This window comes from Hyperolius riggenbachi, chromosome 3 (assembly GCF_040937935.1).
Source record: "Hyperolius riggenbachi isolate aHypRig1 chromosome 3, aHypRig1.pri, whole genome shotgun sequence".
Lineage (NCBI taxonomy): Eukaryota > Metazoa > Chordata > Amphibia > Anura > Hyperoliidae > Hyperolius > Hyperolius riggenbachi.
In genome coordinates, this window is record NC_090648.1 from 490,001,141 (window position 1) to 490,025,195 (window position 24,055).

Here is a 24,055-nt window from a genome sequence, read left to right on the forward strand (position 1 = left end):
CGGATAGCATGCTTTGTACCGCCATGCAGTCATAAATGTAATAAAGATAAGTGGTTCAATAAACAGGGACCACGCGGCAACGCTAACCCAGCAGCAGCAGACGTGATGGAACAGGAGGAGGCGCAGGAGGAGAAGGCCACGCTTTGTGAGACACAACAACCCAGGCCTTGCATGAGGACAAGAAGCGTGCGGATAGCATGCTTTGTACCGCCATGCAGTCATAAATGTAATAAAGATAAGAGGTTCCATAAACAGGGACCGGCAACGCTAACCCAGCAGCAGCAGCAGCAGCACACGTGATGAAACAGGAGGAGGCGCAGGAGGAGAAGGCCACGCTTTGTGAGACACAACAACCCAGGCCTTGCATGAGGACAAAAAGCGTGCGGATAGCATGCTTTGTACCGCCATGCAGTCATAAATGTAATAAAGATAAGAGGTTCCATAAACAGGGACCGGCAACGCTAACCCAGCAGCAGCAGCAGCAGCACACGTGATGGAACAGGAGGAGGCGCAGGAGGAGAAGGCCACGCTTTGTGAGACACAACAACCCAGGCCTTGCATGAGGACAAAAAGCGTGCGGATAGCATGCTTTGTACCGCCATGCAGTCATAAATGTAATAAAGATAAGAGGTTCCATAAACAGGGACCGGCAACGCTAACCCAGCAGCAGCAGCAGCAGCACACGTGATGGAACAGGAGGAGGCGCAGGAGGAGAAGGCCACGCTTTGTGAGACACAACAACCCAGGCCTTGCATGAGGACAAAAAGCGTGCGGATAGCATGCTTTGTACCGCCATGCAGTCATAAATGTAATAAAGATAAGAGGTTCCATAAACAGGGACCGGCAACGCTAACCCAGCAGCAGCAGCACACGTGATGGAACAGGAGGAGGCGCAGGAGGAGAAGGCCACGCTTTGTGAGACACAACAACCCAGGCCTTGCATGAGGACAAAAAGCGTGCGGATAGCATGCTTTGTACCGCCATGCAGTCATAAATGTAATAAAGATAAGAGGTTCCATAAACAGGGACTGGCAACGCTAACCCAGCAGCAGCAGCAGCAGCACACGTGATGGAACAGGAGGAGGCGCAGGAGGAGAAGGCCACGCTTTGTGAGACACAACAACCCAGGCCTTGCATGAGGACAAAAAGCGTGCGGATAGCATGCTTTGTACCGCCATGCAGTCATAAATGTAATAAAGATAAGAGGTTCCATAAACAGGGACCGGCAACGCTAACCCAGCAGCAGCAGCAGCAGCACACGTGATGGAACAGGAGGAGGCGCAGGAGGAGAAGGCCACGCTTTGTGAGACACAACAACTCAGGCCTTGCATGAGGACAAAAAGCATGCGGATAGCATGCTTTGTACCGCCATGCATGCAGTCATAAATGTAATAAAGATAAGAGGTTCAATAAACAGGGACCGGGCGGCAACGCTAACCCAGCAGCAGCAGCACACGTGATGGAACAGGAGCAGGCGCAGGAGGAGAAGAAGGCCATGCTTTTTGAGACACAACAACCCAGGCCTTGCATGAGGACAAAAAGCGTGCGGATATAGCAGCAATGCCTTTTGCCGCCATGCAGTCATAAATGTAATACAGATGAGAGGTTCAATAAACAGGGACCGGAAACGCTAAACCATCCCAGATGTTCATTGGTCATGTTACTCCTCTATTGCGTACATTGCCAGTTCGTGCCAGGTGTCTAGCTTCATGCCCGGTTTCAGGTCCAGCGGTGCCAGCCACAAATCCGTCTGTTCCTTTATTCCCCTCCAAATTTCCTCCCCTGTGTGCTGCCTATCCCCAAGGCAGATCAGCTTCAGCAACGCTTGCTGACGCATGCCAACAGCTGTGCTGCACTGCTTCCACGATCCTACTGCTGCTGGTGCTGGGTTAGCGTTTCCGGATGAGGTACAGCTTTGAGATGCGTTGGAGGAGAAGGAGTCAGAGAGGTAGGTGCTGCTGTTGTTATCCAGTGGGAGGGACGGCGGTGCAGCTGTTTGCGGCGTGGGCAACACCCGCGCCGTAGCAGGTGAGGAATCGCTGCCAGGCTCCACAAGGTTCACCCAGTGCGCGGTAAGGGAGATGTATCGACCCTGGCCGAACGCACTCGTCCAGGTGTCAGTGGTGAGGTGAACCTTGCAGGCAACGGCATTCTTCAAGCTTCGGGTTATTTAGCTGACCACGTGCTCATGCAACTCAGGCACTGCAGAGCGCGCAAAGTGGTAGCGGCTGGGAACCACGTAACGTGGGATGGCCACTGACATCATGCCCTTGAAGCTGTTTGTCTCCACCACTCGATATGGCAGCATTTCGCAGGCCAGAAGCTTGGCTATGCTGGCTGGCTGTTACTGCCACGGCCCGGGGGTCATTTGCTGGCAATTTCCTCTTGCGCTCAAACATCTCAGAGACAGACAACTCAACCGTAGGGCTGCACACCGAAGGGCTGTTGGTTGTTGTGTTTGATGAACACTGGGAGACCTCAAGAGCACTAGTCCGGAAAGTGACAGTGTCAGCATCGTCTGATGTTTGTGAATGTTGTGAACCACGCAATGGCTGGGCTACTGCTGCTGCTGAGGCGGGTCTGGTGGTGAGTCTGGTGAACCCAAGGGAGGCAGTGTTGCTGGTGGTACCCTGTCCTGCCGCGTTTGCCCACAGAGTGGGATGTTTGGATAGAATGTGGCGGCTCATGCTGGTGGTGGAGAGGTTGTTAATACTTTTCCCCCTGCTCAGGCGGGTCTTGCACACCTTGCAAATCGCCATGGTAACATCCTCAGTGCAGTCTTCAAAGAAAGCCCAGACTTTGGAGCACCTGCCTTGCTGGCGATTTCTGTTTGCGCCTCTTTTGCCTCTCACTTGAACTTCCATGCTTGCGGTGCCTGAAATTGCGCGCCGCCTACCTTGTGGCACAAGGCGAACTCGTGCAGCAGTGGGTTCCTCAACAGACTCATCTGTGCTGCTGCTACGACGGCGATGTTCTCGTTCACAAACAAAATCTGGGTCTATGTCCACATTGTCCATACCCTCCTCTTCCATCTCCTCAAACTCGTCATATGTCATTGTGGGGGGCCGCCGCCGTGGAGTAGAGCTCCCCAGAACAACCTCTGCGCAGCTCACTCCAACGTCGTCTGGTTATCTGGCAGTTGTGTGCGTGGTGTCGCTGCCGGTTGTGTCAGCTTTGTGCCCACTGGCTCCTTGTAACTGGCTGAGGACTCGGACCTCGTGCGTGATGTGCTGGTGCTGCTTAACCCACTGCTGGACGCTTGAGAGGTCATCCAAGTAATTATCTGGTCCTGTTCTTTTGGATCTGTGAGGGTTGTTTTCCTGGACAACATGGGCGGTATTGAGTGGGTTTTCTTGGGTGCTCCCCTGTGGCCTGTACGTGAACCGTCAGGGGAAACACCTCTTCCCTTGCCCCTCCCTCTTTCACCGGATTTCTTCCTCATTTCACTTATCCTTAAAGTACACGCTGACTGGCAGCAGTACAGTGGCAGTACAGAAATGCTATACAGTGGTGGGTGAGCGGTGTACCACTATTGTCAGCAGCGACACAGAGCACAATGCTATACAGTGGCGGGTGAGCGGTGTACTACTGTTCCCAGCAGACACAGAGTGGAAGTAAACACAATGCTATATAGTGTGGCTGAGCCGTGTACACAGAGTGGCATTAAACACAATGCTATTTAGTCTGCTATATAGTCACCCCGAACAGGGTGATGTTCTGCAGAACCCGAACAGTGGCAAACACTGTTCGCCCAACACTACTGGGAGGGAACGCAGATTTTAGTACCTAAACACACGATACAACATGTTTTCCGGGGTCGGACTCTGAGGCACATACAGATGGTCCCGATCATCATCCTCATCATACAACTCTTCTCCTGAGTCTGACCCACCCACCACCTCTGCCACCCCAACATCCCCAGACACAGACCCCTCATCGTCCTCAACATTAACTTGGGATGCTGGCCTGAGCCAGACCTCCTCCTCCACATCAGGCCCCATCATCTCCTCAATGGCAGCCCTCATTAATCGCTCTGGCGACGGACCGATGGACACAACGTTCTCCTCCGGGGAGGGCTGCTGCTGACCACTGGCTGCTGGGGTGGATGTTATAGCTTGCGTGGGGCGTTGGCTGTTGCTGTTGTTGGGAGTGCTGCTCACAGCGGAGGTCTCTGGGGAACTCATGTTGAGCTCATATAGTGGTTGACGGTGAGTGGAGTATTACTGATCCCAGCAATATACACACTGACTGGCAGAGTACGCAATGCTATATAGTGTGGCTGAGCGGTGTACACAGAGTGGCAGTAAACACAATGCTATATAGTCTGGCTGAGCGAGCGGTGTACTACTGTTCCCAGCAGAATCAGAGTGGCAGTAAACAATGGTATATAGTCTGGCTGAGCAGTGTACACAGAGTGTCAGTACACAATGGTATATAGTCTGGCTGAGCGGTGTACACAGAGTGTCAGTAAACAATGGTATATAGTCTGGCTGAGCGGTGTACACAGAGTGTCAGTAAACAATGGTATATAGTCTGGCTGAGCGGTGTACACAGAGTGTCAGTAAACAATGGTATATAGTCTGGCTGAGCGGTGTACACAGAGTGTCAGTAAACAATGGTATATAGTCTGGCTGAGCGGTGTACACAGAGTGTCAGTAAACAATGCAATATAGTCTGGCTGAGCGGTGTACACAGAGTATATAGTCTGGCTGAGTGGTGTACACAGAGTGTCAGTAAACAATGGTATATAGTCTGGCTGAGCGGTGTACACAGAGTGTCAGTAAACAATGGTATATAGTCTGGCTGAGCGGTGTACACAGAGTGTCAGTAATCAATGGTATATAGTCTGGCTGAGCGGTGTACACAGAGTGGCAGTAAACACAATGCTATATATAGCGTGGCTGAGCGAGGTGCACAGTGGCAGTACACACAATGCTATATAGTCAGGCTAAGCCGTGTACACAGAGTGTCAGAAAACACAATGCTATATATAGCGTGGCTGAGCGAGGTGCACAGTGTCAGTACACACAATGCTATATAGTCAGGCTAAGCCGTGTACACCGAGTGTCAGAAAACACAATGCTATATATAGCGTGGCTGAGCGAGGTGCACAGTGGCAGTACACACAATGCTATATAGCCAGGCTAAGCCGTGTACACAGTGTCAGAACACACAATGCTATATATAGCGTGGCTGAGCGAGGTACACAGTGGCAGTAAACAATGCTATATATATAGTGTGGCTGAGCGAGCGGTGTACTACTGTTCCCAGCAGCGACACACAATAACTGGGGGGGACCCTGGCTAGCGTGGCTGGAGAGCGAACTACCCTGCCTGCCTACCCAAAGCTAAACCCACAGAGAAATGGCGGAGATATGACGTGGTTCGGGTATTTATTTACCCGAACCACGTGACCGTTCGGCCAATCAGAGCGCGTTCGGGCCCGAACCACGTGACCTGTTCGGCCAATCACAGCGCTAGCCGAACGTTCGGGGAACGTTCGGCCATGCGCTCTTAGTTTGGCCATGTGGCCGAACGGTTTGGCCGAGCACCGTCAGGTGTTCGGCCGAACTCGAACATCACCCGAACAGGGTGATGTTCTGCAGAACCCGAACAGTGGCGAACACTGTTCGCCCAACACTACCGGGTGTGAGTAATCACAGAACTCGGAAGCATTGGACCAATCAGAGATTGCAGAAATTTTCTGCAAAAATCGGATCACCGCGGTAATTTAAGCCCAATCACAAGACATTTTTCCAATTTCCGTTTATTTATTTATTTATTTATTTATTGCATTCTCTGATGCAAAAAATTACTAATAAAATACTACTTGGCAATTGGAAAAAGTGAAAATCGGAAAAACGTGGCAATGTCAGAGATCTGGATTTCTGCGGAATCATAAATGGACATTTCCGACCATCCTTATATGTTACCATTGTTAACTATTAAAGAAAAAACCTGTAACGAAAAAAAAAACCCTCTGGGGGATGCTTACCTCGGGAGGGGGTAGCCTCTGGATCCTAACGAAGCTTTCCCCGTCCTCCGGTGTGCCGGCAATCCAGCACTGCAACCCACCGAACAGCGGCGCCGCTAGAGCGCCTGCGCCGGATCGCGGTAGGTAAATATTGCGTGCGCCTGCGCACCCTTGTCAGCCTTTGCAGAGAGACTTTCGGGGGAGCCAGTGCTGGATTCCCCCAAGCTTCAGAAGAGGGGGAAGCCTCATTGGAATTTTGAGGCTCCCCCCTCACGAGGTAAGTACCCCCCCGAGGGTTTTTTTTTCGTAAGGGGCCCATACCCCTAACGATTTTCCCGCCGATATACAGGAGATTTGATCACTGTGATCGAATCTGCTGTGAAATCGTTGCGCAAACGCTGACAGAACGATCGATTTCCGTCCGAAATCAATCGTTCCCGTTGATCCATCTGTGCGGAAGATTTCGCTTGATCGCCGGCGGGTCGGGAGTGCGTCGATAGCAGAGTTCGAATGCCCAATGACCGACGCTAGCTGCAATACATTACCTGTTACGCCGGCGCAAGTCCCCGGGTCTCCGCTGTCTTTTTCTCCGTGCTCGGCTCCTCCAGCTTCACTGAACTTCCTGTCCCGGCAGGAAGTTTAAACAGTAGAGTGCCCTCTACTGTTTAAACTTCCTCGGCAGGAAGTAAAGTGAGGCTGGAGGAACCGAGCACGGAGAAGAAGACAACGGAGTCCAGGGGACATGCACCGGCCGGAGCAGGTAATGCATACGGGGTAAGGGGGCGGCGGCTTCACAGATTGTGATCGGTTTCATGCTGAAATCGATTCACAATCTGTTTGCAGTAAAGGCAGCCATACGATCCCTCTCTGATCAGATTCGATCAGAGAGGGATCTATCTGTTGGTCGGATCTGATGGCAAATCGACCAGTGTATGGCCACCTTTACAGAGTCTCTTTAACCTCCCTATCCATAAAAACATGCTGGGAACAGTATAAACGTGCATACACATCAATACTCTACTGCACTGTATACTAAACCCTTGCTTGACACATTTTGGCAAGTTACAGGAAAAAAAAAGTTTTAAAAATAAATTTTATCACTTTTTGCACAGAAATCCTCGGGAAATTGAATGCCAGGGAGGTTAAACTGTTGAATTGATATTACAAATACCAATACCTTTATTCTCTTCATTTGATCTGAGTGGCTATCCAGGGGATCCCTTCCAAGGCCCTGCAGAGTAGCCCCTTGTTTATCTAGACCAGGCATGGGCAAACTTGGCCCTCCAGCTGTTAAGAAACTACAAGTCCCATAATGCATTGCAGGAGTCTGACAGCCACAGTCATGACTCATAAAGGCAAATGCATTGTGGGACTTGTAGTTCCGTAACAGCTGGAGGGCCGAGTTTGCTCATGCCTGATCTAGACCCTCGCCTTCACCAGATCCCTGATTAAAGAGAGTCTGAAGCCATCCAAATGATCTATTTTTATTTACCACTCGTGTTCAGCATTATGAGCAAAGATGATTCGCTGCATCCCCGAAGGCAAAACAAGCTCTTTATTCCCCCCACAAATCCCAGGGAAAAATTCCATGACTCTCCAGGTCGTAGATATTGCTGCCCGGGGGAGGCAGAGCTTAGCGCTGTAGCTCTTCCTCCAGTCCAATCAATGTCCACTGATCGCTGCCTTTTCCCGCCCCTCTTAGTCTATTTTCATTGAGAGGGGCGGGGACAGGCGGCGATCATCAGTGATTGACTGCACTGGAGGCAGAGCTACTGCAATCAGCTCTGCCTCTACCAGGAAGTAACGGAGGATTTTGCCTCTGTGATTTCGGGGGAAAAAGACATCGTTCTGCCGCGGGAATGCGACAAACCATCTTTGCTGATATTGCTGAACAGGAGTGGTAAATAATAAAGAGCTAATTTGAATGGCTTCAGACTCTCTTTAAAGCCTTGTAAGACATTCCTCTGCGCAGAAAATACATTCGTGTCTGGGGATGACTCAGGCGTTGGGCTCTGTTCCCAGCCGGTGATTTGATGTTTGGAGCCATTAGGACGATCGGTTAATGTTTTGAATGGTGGGTGCCCGTGTGTTTCGGTAAGTTCCGGATCTCTCATTATCGAGATAATTGCGATAAATTGCAAACACACCAGATGAATAGGAGAGGGAGGAAAGGGAAAAAATGTAAATCTTGTTTCCAGGTGGTCTGCTCTATTTTTTATGGACACGTTATATTGGTGCTGCAATATAAATTAACCACTGAGACAATTCATTTTTACTCACTTTTTGCTGGTGGTCTGCTGGGCTGCAGCTGCCCTTGATTGGGAATAATATTCTCGATCAGGTATTTGTCGGTTTAGACAAACCACACATTAAAGAGACTCTGTTACAAACAAAAATCCCCTGGGGGGTACTCACCTCGGGAGGGGGAAGCCTCTGTAAGAAAAAAAATCCTCTGGGGGATACTCACCTCGGTAGCGGGAAGCCTCAGGGTCCCAATGAGGCTTCCCTCATCCCTGTAGCTGCAGGCAGTCCAGCGCTGGCTCCCCCGAAGCGTCCCGGAATCTCCCTCGACAAGCCTGACAAGCGCTGATTTATTTACCTTCCATGGCTCCAGCGAGGGCGCTGTTGCTGCTCTCAGCACGGAGATAGGTGGAAATAGCCGATCTCTGTTGGGTTCGCTCTACTACGCAGGCGCAGAAGACTTGCACCTGCGCAGTAGAACGGACCGACAACGATCGGCTATTTCCGCCTATACAGCCGATACTGCGCCTGCGCTGGAGCCGGTAAGGTAAATATTTACATCCCCGCTATTCAGAGGGGCACAGCGAGACCGCCGTGGGACACAGAAGGACGGGAGAAGCCTTGATCGGATCTGGAGGGTTCCCCCACCCGAGTCATAACATGAAGCCCGTCTAACCTCGCCTTCCTGTAAGCGAGTTATCAGAGGAGAGTGAGGAGCGGGAGGAGGGAGATGGGGAAAGTAACGCGACATCCAAAACCAAAAGGAACTCCAGAAGAAATGTCAATGCTTTTAACATCTGAACCTGATTCAAAATAAACACTCCGAACACTCCCAGCCCAATCAGTTATTTCGTGTTTGTTTAAAGGGAACACGAGGGAGTCAGACGAGAGGCTTTGATCATTCAGTGAGTTGGAAGTTGGGCTGATATCTTTCGTGGCTGACCTCCATCAGCCTATCACGCGATTCGTCTGAGGAGCGGGGTCTCCTGAAGACCAGGATTCTCTGGCAGAGAGGGTGCGCAAGACGCTCTCCCCCAGAACAAGCAAATTAAGACAATGGCTTTCTGGCCTTAATAGGACCTTTTCCAAAAAATAGCAGAAGGGGAAAAAATAAATCAATACAGTTAAAAGTGAGAACTTGTTAAAAATAGAAGATAGATCAAGAAATGTTAATATTCACAATGTAATTTGTTCATGTTATTTGATCCACCGTGAGCCTGGGGGTCATCAACTTTACTGCTGGCACACAAGGGAAAAAAAAAACAGGCAGCACCAACTTCCATTATCTTTAAACCCACCCACTAACAATGTGATAGGCTTAAAGGTTGATATACCGCATACACACATACATACAAACACACACTGTGCTTGCTTGGCAGTTAGAAATAGCTGTTATTTCCCACAATGCAATGAGGTTCACACAGGGGCGTCTCTAGCCATTTTGTCACTCCAGGCGAGAAATCCTGTGGCCCCCCCCCCCCCTCATGATTGCCCCCCAGCCCCATACCCCCCCACTCCTGTGGTGAACCCCACCCCCGAAAATCATAATGCAGCAGCGTTTCACCATAAAATACACTTATTGCGGCATGCACTCACAAACAACACACAGTATACACACACACACACACACACACACACACACACACACACGCACTATACACACGCACACACCGCACACAACATACACACTATACACAGTACACACCCGCACACACACACTACACTATACACACACACTATACACACACACACAGTACACACACATACACCGCACACAACATACACACTATACACAGTACACGCACACACACACACACTATACACACGCACACAGTACACACACATACACCGCACACAACATACACACTATACACAGTACACACACACACTACACTATACACACACACTATACACACGCACACACAGAGCACACTATACACAGCACACAGTACACATACACTATACACACACACTATGCTGCTACCAGGGGAGGACTGGGACCTTCTGGCCTGGGGGGAAACACAGACTAGAGGCCTGTTATTATGGCAGCCTCAGCCCAAATGATGTCACACACTCACCCCATGTCGTATATGCCAGTAATCACGTGGAGCGCCAATGCGGAAATACAGCAAGGACACCCTGTGAACAGTGTGACAGGAAAAGTACAGGCATCAGGGGGGCACAATACATTTTGAGGGACAACGGCCAGGATTTCCGTCTTGTCTATAATTCGTGGTTATCGCACTCCATGATTATCGCACCTGACAACCACATTGGCCCAAGATTTCCCAACATCTCTGATACATTTAACCAATTTCCACCCAAAATTTTTTATCCGATTTGCTAATATCAAAACGGTTGGTCGATCGGCTGTCAAGTCAACAAAAGTATGGCCACTGTAATTCCCTCAAGGCCAATCCCCCGACATACACCTACCTATGTCCTCCCCTTCACCACCATCTCTACTAATCCCGGTTTTCACTACCTTATAGTGTGTCTGAGCACTTATGCAGAGAAATAATGAGGAGAGAAAATCTGAAAGAGAGGGAAGAAGATATTTGCCTCACCAGGATTGCACTTTTATTTAGCTTTCCTGTATGACAAGAAGACACAGACACCCAGCACTAGGGAAAGAGGGAAACAGGTGAATGAAGAAGGCTGGTGCACACCAAGAGTGCTTCAGAGCGCTTTTCAAATTTTCAGCAATTTGAAAAGCGCCGGGCTAATGTTACCCTATGAGGGTGTTCCCACAGCAGTGTTGTGATCGCAAACATGCTGCAGGTAGCATTTATTGGAGCGATTCTTTCAAAAATCACTTCACAAAGTCGCATTCGCGAATTGCTAGCGATTGCGATTTTGTCGTGCACTAGCCCAGAGATAGGAGGAGTGGAGTGAGACTGAGAATAGCCTGAGATGGAGCAGAGAGCTTATCTGTATTGCAGTCCCACATTACACAGAGGCTAGTAGCTGGTAATAGGACTGCTGTCCCTGCTAGTCTCCCACACAAGTCAGAAAGCAGCCCTCCTGGAGTCTAGGGACTGTCAAAACTTTTCAACCTGTTTAACACCTTATCTGCACATGCAGTCATTTTAACAATGGGGAGAGACCAGACAGATATTTTCCATGGACCCTCCTCTGCATCATGCTGTGTATATTTACCAGCTTGCCTGCCCTCTAATTGCATTTTTATCAGCTAGCCTAGTGTTTTACAATACCTTACAACAACAAAACCTGAATACAGCAGACACAGGACCAACCCTAAATCACTGAATGAAAGGCGGCCTGGGGGGCAGTCAATGCCTGGTTGCTACAGTCTCTACTTTCATGCAGTTACCAGTTGCAGAGAGAGGGACTGAATGAATCTCAGGAGCTGATGCTGTACTCGGATCCCTGACTAGGATGAGTGCCTTCTCTCACTGACTCATTCATTACTGTGGTTCTTTGAATCATTGAGCTGAAGGAAATGAATGAATCAGTCAGTAAATCAGTCATGAGTCAGGCACTGCTGCTGCTGTGTAACCTGATACCTGAGTGAGTTGAGAGGCATTTCTCCTCTCACTACTCAGTTCAGCAGCGCCCTTCCCTCCTCCTGTCGCCCTTCCCTCCTCCTGTCGCTCTAGGCAAGAATTTATAGCTGCCTAATGGCTCAGACGCTTCTGGGTTCACAGGTTAGAAACTGTCACAGTCATGGCCCTGACATCACACTGTGGGAGGGGTTTCACCACATTATCAGCTATACTTCCCAGATAATCTATTGGAGGGAAGGTAAATATTTCTCATGGGAAAGGGAGTATCAGCTAGTGATTGGGATGAAGTTCAATCCTGAGTTACAGTTCCTCTTTATTACTATACTGTATATTTTATTTTTCTGCTTTTTCCAGTAATGCGAGTCCCTCTAGTACTAACTTCCAGGTGGTTAGATTTATATCATATCCTCCCACCATTAAGATCTGCTAGACCTAATATTTCGGGGTTTTCATTGGAATAGCAAGGATTGCAACTGCCACATTTTGATTTACCGTAATTGTTATTTTGACTTCCTATGTTGATTTCCGACTTTATACTGAGTTAAATCACTTCAGAGTATTTTGCAGTAAAAATCTAGGGTGCCAAGTTTCCCAGTTCATTGCCCTTCTAAACATGAAATCGTGATGATGCTATGTCACCAAGCTTGCAATGTATGTCAAGGTCACTGGTGGGAAAATGTTACTATAAAAAGAAAGAAAATGTTTTCAAACCTGGCAGGGGTGGGATTGTGGCAGTTTCAGGCTCATTAGGTTTAGTCTGATTTCATCAGTTAAGCAATAGTTACCAAAACTAGGGGAGTTAACTGAAATACGGGGTCACCATGATCCCCCATCTTATGGACCATGTGGAATGGTATTGCTCAAGAAGAGCTCCACACTCTCCGGGGAATGATGGGGTAATGGAGTTAACACTGCCTGGAATGGGGGCTCTACACTGTTTTTTGTTTAAGTTATTATTGTGTACTTTCACTGTCTACTACTATAACTTACCAAAAATTTAAAATCAGAATTCTGCAATTCTGTGGCTCTTGAAAGTTTATTCCTAAATTTTGAGGTTTTCCTATCTTTCCCAGTGGGGTAAAGCAGTACAGCAAAGTCCCTGGGGTCCAGCACCAGCGGGGATCGCCCAATGCCGGATACATGTGCTTGCCGCCGAAAAAGCACAAACCTCCCCCCTGAATACTTACCAAGCCCCCGGCAGTGGCTTATAGTCTAATTGCAGGTCCTGGAGGGCACCTTGTGGCACACAATGGGTCAGGTGACACACTGGCTTCCATGCACAACGCCAGAAATCCACTAGAAGCTGCAGGGAGACATCACTAGAGGTTTGATGAGTATTTTAAATGCCTCCAAAACCCCCTAAAAAGGTCCTCGTTATCCATCAGGCATTCAGGTTAGTTGAGAATTCCGGTCACCTGAGTTCTGGAAAACGGGGACTTTGCTTTACCAAGCTTATTTTTAGTAATTTCTTGGTTGCTGGGTTCTTTAAAGCAGGGCCGAGGGGGGGGGGAGGGTCAACTGCCCCAGGCCCCAGAGCTGGGGGGCCCCCCTAGCCTGTCCAATCTTCAATATTTAAAAATGTTTTTCAGCTGGCCAGGCTGCCGAGTCCCACGGCCATTAGCTGGGGAACAGTGACAGGCAGGGGAAGGAGGAAGGGCCCGCTGAGGGTTCCCACTTCGCCTGCCCATATGCAGAGTGATGCAAGCGGAAGCGACAGTACAACCTGTCAGCACCATTGGGAAGTTCTGCAAATCTTCTCCCCACCACGCAGATCCGTGTCTCCTCTCTGCTGCCCCCTAGTGGCGCCTCTCATTACTGCGCCACTGGAGATAGGGAACTGCGTGATGGGGAGAAGACTTGCAAAAGTTCCCGGCGGCGTTGACAGGTGAGTTGTGCTGTCGCTTCCACTTGCATCAATCTGCTTATCAGGTGGGGGGGGACACATCTGGCTATCTATACTAGAGGCAGACTAACTAATACTGTGGTGTACACTCAGGGGCGGCGCCAGGGGGGTGCTTGGGGGTGCTCGAGCACCCCCTAGAATTGTCCAAGCACCCCCAAAGCACCCCCTGGAGTGAACTGACTTCAGGCGTCTAAAAGACGCCAAGTCAGTTCACACACCGGCAGCACGGAGCAGCAGGCAGGGCTACGGTAAGATGGCCGCCTGGAGCCCTGTTCTGCAGACTTCGGGCGGCCATTTTCCCGTAGCCCTGCTCTCTGCATGCAGGCAGGAAGTCTCGTGGTGACGTCGGGAAGGAAGAGGATCGTGGGCGCGCGGGCGCTGCGCGCCACAATGAGGTCGGGACTCGGGACAGGAGGTCGGGAAAGAAGGTCTTCTGGCTGTAGGTGAGTAAATGGGTTTTTCTTTTCTTTTTCAGGTGATGCGGATTGTGCATATTGGGGTCATATCTGCTACGGATTGTGCATATTGGGGTCATATCTGCTACGGATTGTGCATATTGGGGTCATATCTGCTACGGATTGTGCATATTGGGGCGATATCTGCTACCGATTGTGCATATTGGGGTCATTTCTGCTACCGATTGTGCATATTGGGGTCATTTCTGCTACCGATTGTGCATATTGGGGTCATTTCTGCTACCGATTGTGCATATTGGGGTCATATCTGCTACCGATTGTGCATATTGGGGTCATATCTGCTACCGATTGTGCATATTGGGGCTATATCTGATAACGATTGTGCATATTGGGGCCATATCTGATAACGATTGTGCATATTGGGGCCATATCTGATAACGATTGTGCATATTGGGGCCATATCTGATAACGATTGTGCATATTGGGGCCATATCTGATAACGATTGTGCATATTGGGGCCATATCTGATAACGATTGTGCATATTGGGGCCATATCTGATAACGATTGTGCATATTGGGGCCATATCTGATAACGATTGTGCATATTGGGGCCATATCTGATAACGATTGTGCATATTGGGGCCATATCTGATAACGATTGTGCATATTGGGGCCATATCTGATAACGATTGTGCATATTGGGGCCATATCTGATAACGATTGTGCATATTGGGGTCATTGGACGTGTTTTTTGTTAAAATCTGCTCACATTACGTGTATTTTCTTGAGAAAACCTGCACAATTATGTGAATTTTCTGGGAAAAGGGTCACCAAAACTTGGGCCCTCTGTCTTTGCGTTGCACTTTTAAAGGGAACCCGAGGTGAGAATAATATTGAGGCTGCCATATTTATCTCCCTTTAAGCAATACCAGTTGCCTGGCTGCCGTGCTGGTCCTCTGCCTCTTATTCTTTCAACCATAGACCCTGAACAAGCATGCAGCAGGTCAGGGGTTTCTGACAATATTGTCAGAACTGACAAGATTAGCTGCATGGCTTGTTTCTGGTGTAATTCAGTTCACTACTACAGCCAAATAGATCAGCAGGGCTGCCAGGCAACTAGTATTGTTTAAAAGGAAATAAATATGGCAGCCACCATATCACTCTCACCCTGGGTTCACTTTAAATTACAGCTAGCCCCGCCCTCATCCGGTCATGACCACGCCCATTTTTTCGCCGCGGCGCGCTTCGCGCGCCGCAGGTTGTAGCCACACCCATTTTAGGCGCAGCGCGCTTCGCACGCCGCAGGTCGTCAGCTCCCCCGGAAATTGGTCCAGCACCTGCATAGCACCCCCTAAAAAAATTTCCTGGAGCCGCCACTGTGTACACTACAGCTGGTAATTTATGCTTGGGGGGTCTACCCAATCCTGGGGCTGGGGGGAACATCTGGCTATCTTTACTGCGGGCTACGTAGTCCTTGGGGGCACATCTGGCTATATATAGGGGGCTACATAAGCCTTGGGGGCACATCTGGCTTTACTGGGGGGGGGGGGGGGGGCTATCTATTCCTGGGGAACACATCTGGCTATCTATGCTGGGGGAGGGGGCTACCTAACCCGGGGGGAACATCCTGCTATCTATACCGGTAGAGGCTACCTAATACTGGGGGCAAGTCAGGCTATCTATACTGGGGAGAGGGGGGGGGGGGCTACCTATGCCAGTGCAGTGGTGGTTGCGGTCAGGGGAAGGGTGTCAGGAGGGACCCCAAGTTCCTTTTGCCCCGGGGCCCCATTGGAGCTAGAACTGGCCCTGCTTTAAAGGCATTACATGGGTAAGGTTTGACAATATCTCCTTGGAAAAAGCTCAGGAGAATAACTAACTGGATATGGGCCATAGTCACGTTTTATTTTTAGGGGACTTGGGACTGTTTGGTGCGGCACTTTGATGATGATACAGAAATATTCTGGCTTACGCTGAACAGAACTTTATGGCATTTGGCCCTGAATGGAGGGAGAATTGGGAGTAATAGTTTATTTTTATCACACACCTCAGTTATATGCTGTAGCTTGTGCTGCTATTGAGGGAACACAAGCTTGTATGTGAGACGCTGGCAGAGTCGGCCTTTTATTAGAACGCTGCGTGGCGAAAATCCATCAAACCCTCCCGTTTCCAGCAATTATACGTTTGGCATCAACTCGCTGAGCCATGCCAGACTCTTTACTACAGCGACCAGCCCAACTTTATTGGTCTTCCACAAAACCTCATGCCTCAGCACTTGGATAGCTGCTGAAAGAGCCATCCGCTGAGTTTACAAGAGAAATCTTGGATTTCCCTTTGGCTGAAGGAATTCTTTACACGGCCTTTTTGGAAAAGTCTTTCTCAGCCAAGTTCCTCTTAAAGTACGCCGTGAAGAGGAAAATACAAAGTATTTAAAAAAAAAAAAAAAAAACCCACCAGGCTGAATACATTGAAGTCTAGATGAGCGTTACTTAAAGGTCCTGTGCAGAACTAAACAACCAATCCATTCTTACAGCTATTTCATGTTTACAGTAAGGTGCCGTTTCACTCTGGGGCGGTGCAGTGCGGCAATTTTACTGCACCCCACTGCAGCCCAATGAAAGTCTACGGAACCGTTCATACAGACAGGGTGTGGCCAGGGCCGGATTTAGGCCAAGGCCACCTAGGCCATGGCCTAGGGCCCCACAGGAGCAAGGGCGCCAAAGCAGCAGCAAAGCAGGGCACCACAGGAGCAAGGGCACCAAAGCAGCACCAAAGTAGCAGGCTGAACTTATGCAGCATTTGCAAACTTGCAAATGCTGCAATGCAGGGAGGTCAGGCGAGTGCCTGACTGTGTTACTCTGCTGCTAGCCGCCTGTGCAGCAGCCACCTTGCTCTCTGTGCACGTTTGCATTGTGGCAGCAGCTATGGACTGTGGGCAGCATTGGAGACAGAAAGGAAGAGGAAGAGGAAGCTTCTGTACTGGAGAGGAGCTGAGAAATGAGTGACACTGATAGCTGCTGCGGTGTGAAGGTGAGCTGGCTACCTATACTTAAAGGAGCCCCGAGCAGCGCCTGAAATGAAAAGATTACACATACCTGGGGCTTCTTCCAGCTCACCGTAGGCGGCAAGTTCCCCCGGCGTCCTCCTGGCTCTTCTCTTTGTGCCTCCGCCGGCCCCCGTTACCGGCGACACCCGGGATGGGTGTCAGGTCGGCTCTTCCTGGTTAATGATGCATGGCATCATCACGCCGGCCGCTTTGAATCATCACGGCGGCCAGCGTGACAGGTCTGCGCATTTCAGGCACTGCTCGGGGTCCCTTTAAAGGGTGGAAGTGGGAAAAGGGGGCATTAAGGGAGTTATCAGGCTACCTACAGAGGTAGAGGAGGAAGGAGTCATCTGGCTACCTATACTGGGGGGAGGGGGTCATCAAGTTACCTATACTATGATAAATGGAATAATGCACAATCCCATGAAAATGTGCACACTATTAACCTTTGATGAAAACTGAAATAACACACAATCACATGGAAATGTATGCAATGTTCAACACTATGGCGTCAATTCACCAGAGAGGATTTACTAAGAGAAAAAAGGTAGGTAGTTTATCTCATGAGGTATTTTAACACTCTGGAGTCAATTCACCAGTGTGAAAGGATAGAGAGAAAAATGTTCGATAGCAGGGGATAATGGAGAGATATGCATGAGGAAAGTGTGAGAAAGCAGAGAGTTAGGTAATCGGTATTAATGATTTACATGGGATACTTTTCCTCTCTGTAAGCTTGAAAGTGAAGCATTGTGGGTAGGAGGCGGAGTTTTACCACTACGTGACCAGAGTATTCCCGCCTTTTACTGCCGGATCATATCATAAATCAGATCACGAGTGAGTCTGAACTTCTTCACCACCTCTGTCTCAGTAAAATTATCAAGAACTGTTCTCTCACGAAAAATACGAGGGGCGATTAAACAGACCCTCCTCCTGCGCCTTCGTCTCCTCATAATAGAAGCAAGCTCTAAGGCCTAGTGCACACCAGAGCGGTTCGGCTGGGTTTTGCGATCCGCTTGCGGGTGCGGATCCGCTTGGGTAACGTATTTCAATGGGCTGGTGCACACCAGAGCGGGAGGCGTTTTGCAGAAACGCATACTCCCGGGCTGCTGCAGATTTTGGATTGCGGAGGCGTTTCTGCCTCAATGTTAAGTATAGGAAACACGTAAACCACTCTTAAAAACGGCACTTCAGAGCGGTTTGCCAGGCGGTTTTTGTTACAGTAGCTGTTCAGTAACAGCTTTACTGTAACAATACATGAAATCTACTACACCAAAAACGCTTCACAAAACCGCAAAATGCTAGCTGAAACGCTACAGAAAAATAAGAAAAAGCGTTATAAAATCTGCTAGCATTTTGCGGATCTGCTAGCGGTTTTTGGTGTGCACCGGGCCTAACAGAGTAAGCTCAAAAGGCTCCATCTTCCACAGCAGCAGCTGCTGTGTGAAAACCACGATATCTCCAGGTTCATTCAGGGGATAAAGGCAGGGAACACACTTGTCTTTCAGGCTTCTGCGCGCGTTTTTCTGCATACTTTTTCTGCACACCAAGTGTGTTTCCATGCAGGAAAATGCGGGCGTTTTTTCACAGCAGCTGATGTAGTTGATAGAGAAAACTGACAAAATGTGCAGAATCAGGATGCAGAATGTCGTTTTTTTTTCTGCGCGCGAACAACATATTAAGTGTGTACTAGCCCATTGATTAACATGAGCTCTCAGTTTTTCTGTGCATTAAACGCGCACGAAAACAGTCAAGTGTGTTCCCTGCCAAAGAGATGAAAAAATAATGAATGGCCACACCCCCTTTCTTCCCTGGTGAATTGTGATTTGGAGAAAAACTAACTACTAACTATCACTTATTTATCTCATACTTATCTCACATTTATCTCTTGCATTTCTCTCTGTCGATATTTTCCCCTATACTTCTGGAGAATTGCTATTTGGAGATATCACAGGAGGTAAATTACCTCCCAAGAGATAAATAGGTTGGTAACCTCTGGTGAATTGACGCCATTGGCTTAATACCGATTACCTAACTCTCTGCTTTCTCACACTTTCCTCATGCATATCTCTCCATTATCCCCTGCTATCGAACATTTTTCTCTCTATCCTTTCACACTGGTGAATTGACTCCAGAGTGTTAAAATACCTCATGAGATAAACTACCTACCTTTTTTCTCTTAGTAAATCCTCTCTGGTGAATTGACGCCAATCACATGGGAATGTGAGCAATATTAACCTTCATGATAACTGGAGTAAAGCAGAAGTGACGTAAACAATTTACTTTTGTTTTTACAGATTCTGTTCTTTTCTTCCGTTCTGTTCTTTTAGCCTTAGAAGCAGTGGTGTTCAGCAAGATTTCGGATATCCGAACTACCCAGATAATCCGAACTTTGAATAGCAATTCGGATATTTTTTGAAATCCATACAGCCTATCCGAGCAAATGCAGATTTCCCATCTGAAATCCAGGGCGGATAGTTAGTTCAGATATCCGAGCAGAAGCCAATGAGAGAGAGAGAGAGAGACACTTCCGAAAGGGGTTTTTGCCATTTGAAGAGACTTTTGGAAGCATTTTAAGCCATTTTCAGGTCACTTCCGGTTTTCTATCCGGATATCCGAATCTGGCCGGATATCCAGTATATTGGGTTCGGATATCCGAGTCTACTCGGATACCAAAAAGTTCGGATTTGGATATCTGATTCAGATCCGGATATCTGGGTATCCGGATCCGAATCAATTCGGATTTTAAGAAGGGGTATCCGAGCACCCCTGCTTAGACGTAGTAGTGTTACATACATAATTGGGCAAAGGCAGGCCCGGATTTACGTCACAGGAGCCTATAGGCACAGATGTCCTGGCACCTTAGACTCCGCCCTCCATGAACCCACAAACCCCCACCGAACCGCACCGCAAGTGTGCTGGCTGTCCCAACTGTCACTTCTCCCTTACTTACCCTGCCCATCATTGGGGATGCTCATTCGGATTCGGCGGAAATGTAATTTCCGCATTTCTGATCGGAAATTGCATTTCCTCATCGGAATGAAGAAATCAGTAATACAAGTGCAGTAGGCGGATTTTTGCCCGAAATCGCAGAAATTTCCGCCGAATTTAACATCGATTTTCTCAAAAACTATAAGGTCTTTTTGAAAACTTTTTTTTCATCTTGTTCACAAGATTCTATTTAATAAACACTGAAAATGGTGTTTCTAGGACTTATGGGGGCTTTGCTATTAACCGCTAAAGTCGGCTGATTTTTACTGTAATGTAAAATGCAGAAAATCCGCATTATCTGATATGCGGTAATTTTAAGCCAATAAGAAAACTCGGAATGAATAAACCAATCAGAGAATGGGGATTTAGGCGGAAATTTCCGCATTCTCTGATTGGTTTATTCATTCGGCATCTTCTGATTGGCTTAAAATTACCGCATATCGGATAATGCTAGTTTTCTGCATTTTACATTACAGTAAAAATCTGCCAACTTTAACGGTTAATAGCAAAGCCCCCTTAAGTCCTAGAAACACTAAATTTTCAAATTTATTAAACAGAATCTTGTGAACAGGATGAGAAAAAAAGTTTTCAAAAGACCTTATAGTTTTTGAGAAAATCGATGTTAAAGTTGTCAGAAATTTAAACGATTTCCAGCGGAAATCTACATCGGAATGCGGAAATTGGTAGCGGAAAGCGGAATCGGTAGCAGTAGCAGTAATTGGCAGTGGCGGAATGCGGATTTTCAGCGGAATCGGAAATTGGCATTTCCGACCATCCCTGCCCTCATAGGTAGCTACAGGTGTAAGTAGCTAGAGGTGCCCTCAACTGAAGGGAGATCTCGTCAGTGGAATTCCCGAAAGCTGGGTGAGTAACCTCTCATTTATGCTCTGCTCAGGACTCTTCATAGGGAAGGATGGAGAGAGGTGCTCAGGGAGGTGAGTGAGCCGCCTTTCCATCATCAGGCACCTCTAGGCACGTGCCTACAGTGCCTTATGATAAATCCGGCCTTGGCAAAGGGGGACATTTAAAGAGACGCTGAGGCTTCCCCCTCCCGAGGTGAGTACCCCCTTGGGGAACTTTTTGATGTTACAGGTTTTTTTTTAAATATAATTTCACTGTAATTGCATTAACCACTTGCCGACCACGCACTCATACCGCGCGTCGGCAAAGTGGCAGCTGCAGGACCAGCGACGCAGTTCTGCGTCGCCGGCTGCAGGCTAATTAATCAGGAAGCAGCCGCTCGCGCGAGCGGCTGCTTCCTGTCAATTCACGGCGGGGGGCTCCGTGAATAGCCTGCGGGCCGCCGATCGCGGCTCGCAGGCTAAATGTAAACACAAGCGGAAATAATCCGCTTTGTTTACATTGTACGGCGCTGCTGCGCAGCAGCGCCGTAAGGCAGATTGGCGATCCCCGGCCAATCAGCGACCGGGGATCGCCGCCATGTGACAGGGGACAGCCTGTCACTGGCTGCACAGGACGGATAGCGTCCTGTGCAGCCCAGATCACCAGGAGGGACAGGGAGGAGATGGAGGAGGGGAATCTCGCCGCAGAGGGGGGCTTTGAGGTGCCTCCCCCCGCAACACCCATCAGGCAGGAGCGATCAGACTCCCCCAGCACATCATCCCCCTAGTGGGGAAAAAAGGGGGGCGATCTGGTCGCTCTGCCTGCACCCTGATCTGTGCTGGGGGCTGTAGAGCCCACCCAGCACAGATCAGCTAAAACAGCGCTGGTCCTTAAGGGGGGGGTAAAGGGTGGGTCCTCAAGTGGTTAACCTAGAGGAACGATTTTTTTAACACATCCTGGAGATGATTCTGGTCAGTCTAGGTTGTCCTCTTATCACTGAGATACAAAACAAAAATCTCTTCTCCAAGCTCCACGGTCTTGGACGATGTTTACGGAGAGCGCGATGCCAGCGCGGGTTTCCTGCAATCCGTCATCCAGCGCATTGAACTGACAGGTCCCCTTTCCCATCTGGAAGAATAATCATTTTATTCACTTTCCCGTGTTGGCTCTGCAGCCAGCTTGGCCTTGCTGTTATTGTAGTTCTGAATTTAAGCTCCTCCAGTCTTTTCTAATAAAGTGAAACAAAGTAAAAGAAAGTCGATAATAGAGGAAGTGCGCTGAACTTGAAAAATGGCCTCTTTGGTTTCTGTAGCGGGAGGTTCGCAGTCCGTCGCTTTCAGTTCCTGTGAGAGTGTAATGAAGCAATGGAGATTCGTTGTTAAACATGGATTCCAGCCACCAATATTAAATTACCATTTCACTGGGATTATATCGTATACAGGGCCGGATTTGTACTCTTTACTGCCCAAGGCCACTGTCAGCAGCCGCCTTCCTTCAGTACAGATAGCCAGATAACCCTCCCTCCAGTATAGGTAGCCTGTTGACCCTTCCCCCCTTTCCTCTAGTATAAGAAGCAAGAGGAGCCCCCCCCCCCTTCCATATAGATAGCTTGATGACCCCCCTTCCTGCAGTATAGTTAGCCAGGTGACCCTTCCTTTCCCTCTAGTATAGCCTGCTGCCCAACCGCCCTTGATCCTGTGGTGCCCTAGGCCATGGCCTATGTGGCCTTGACTTAAAGGATACCCGATGTGACATGATGAGATAGACATGTGTATGTACAGTGCCTAGCACACAAATAACTATGCTGTGTTCCTTTTTTTCTTTCTCTGTCTGAAAGAGTTAAATATCAGGTATGTAAGTGGCTGACTCAGTCCTGACTCAGACAGGAAGTGACTACAGTGTGACCCTCACTGATAAGAAATTCCCCTTTTTATCTCTTCCTTGCTCTCAGAAGCCATTTTCTGCTAGGAAAGTGTTTTATAGTTGAAATTTCTTCTTCTGTGAGGGTCATATTGTAGTCACTTCCTGTCTGAGTCAGGACTGAGTCAGCCCTGATATTTAATTCTTTAGAACAGAGAAAGAAAAAAGGAACACAGCAGTTATTAGTGTGCTTGGCACTGTACATATCATGTCACATGTCACTTCGGTATCCTTTAAATCTGTCCCTGAGCCTAAGAGAGATATGCTTAGTGTGATTTGCCTTGTTAAAACAGAAGGGTATTTGCGATAATTCAAGTTTAGGTGAACATATGTGGTTACCCACAATGCACCGCTATTGAATATGCAAATTATATGCATACAGAGATAATTTGCATATTCAGTAGTGGTGCATTGTGGGTAAGCACAGATGTTCAATTAAAGCTTAATTATCACAAATACCTTCTGTTTTAAGAAAGCAGACCACACTGAGCATTGCTTTTTAGTAGGAGGGCTATTCGGTCTCTTTTGGTCCCCTATACTTTCCTAGTGGTTTTGGGACGCTCCGAGCTGCTTGGGTACTCTGTTGTATTTGGGCGCCAGATAAATAGCCGGTACTTGTACTTGCTACTGTGGATAAAACCTGCACATTTTATTTTACCATTTGTACCGCTTATTACAATGTTTAAATTATGTCACTCGTACAATGTATGGCGACAATATTTCCTTTAGAAATAAAGGTGCATTTTTTCAGTTTTGCCTCTGTGTAAAATATATCACTAATTATAAGCCTTTATTTGCAAAAATAACAGTAATATACCATCATGACATACACATTGAAAAAGTTGAGTCCCTAAGATAACTATTTATGGATATTTTTTTTTAAATGTCACCTTTTTTTAATGACAGGTATTTTATTCTGGTAGCTATTTGGGGGGGGGGGGGGGTAAGAGGCTAATTAATGGGGGATTTTATATATTTTTATTTAATTTTATGTATGTAAGTGAAATTTTACTATTTGGCCACTAGATGTCCCCCACCACTATATTCCTGTGTACTGTGAACAGTACACAGGAAATGTGGTGTGTGTGTTTTTACTTTTACTTTGTCAATGATTACTGATCACAGGCACTTTGATTGGTGAACATGTGCTCCTACTCACCAGTCAGTCTACTAACGGGCAGTGAAGAGAACACGCATAAGC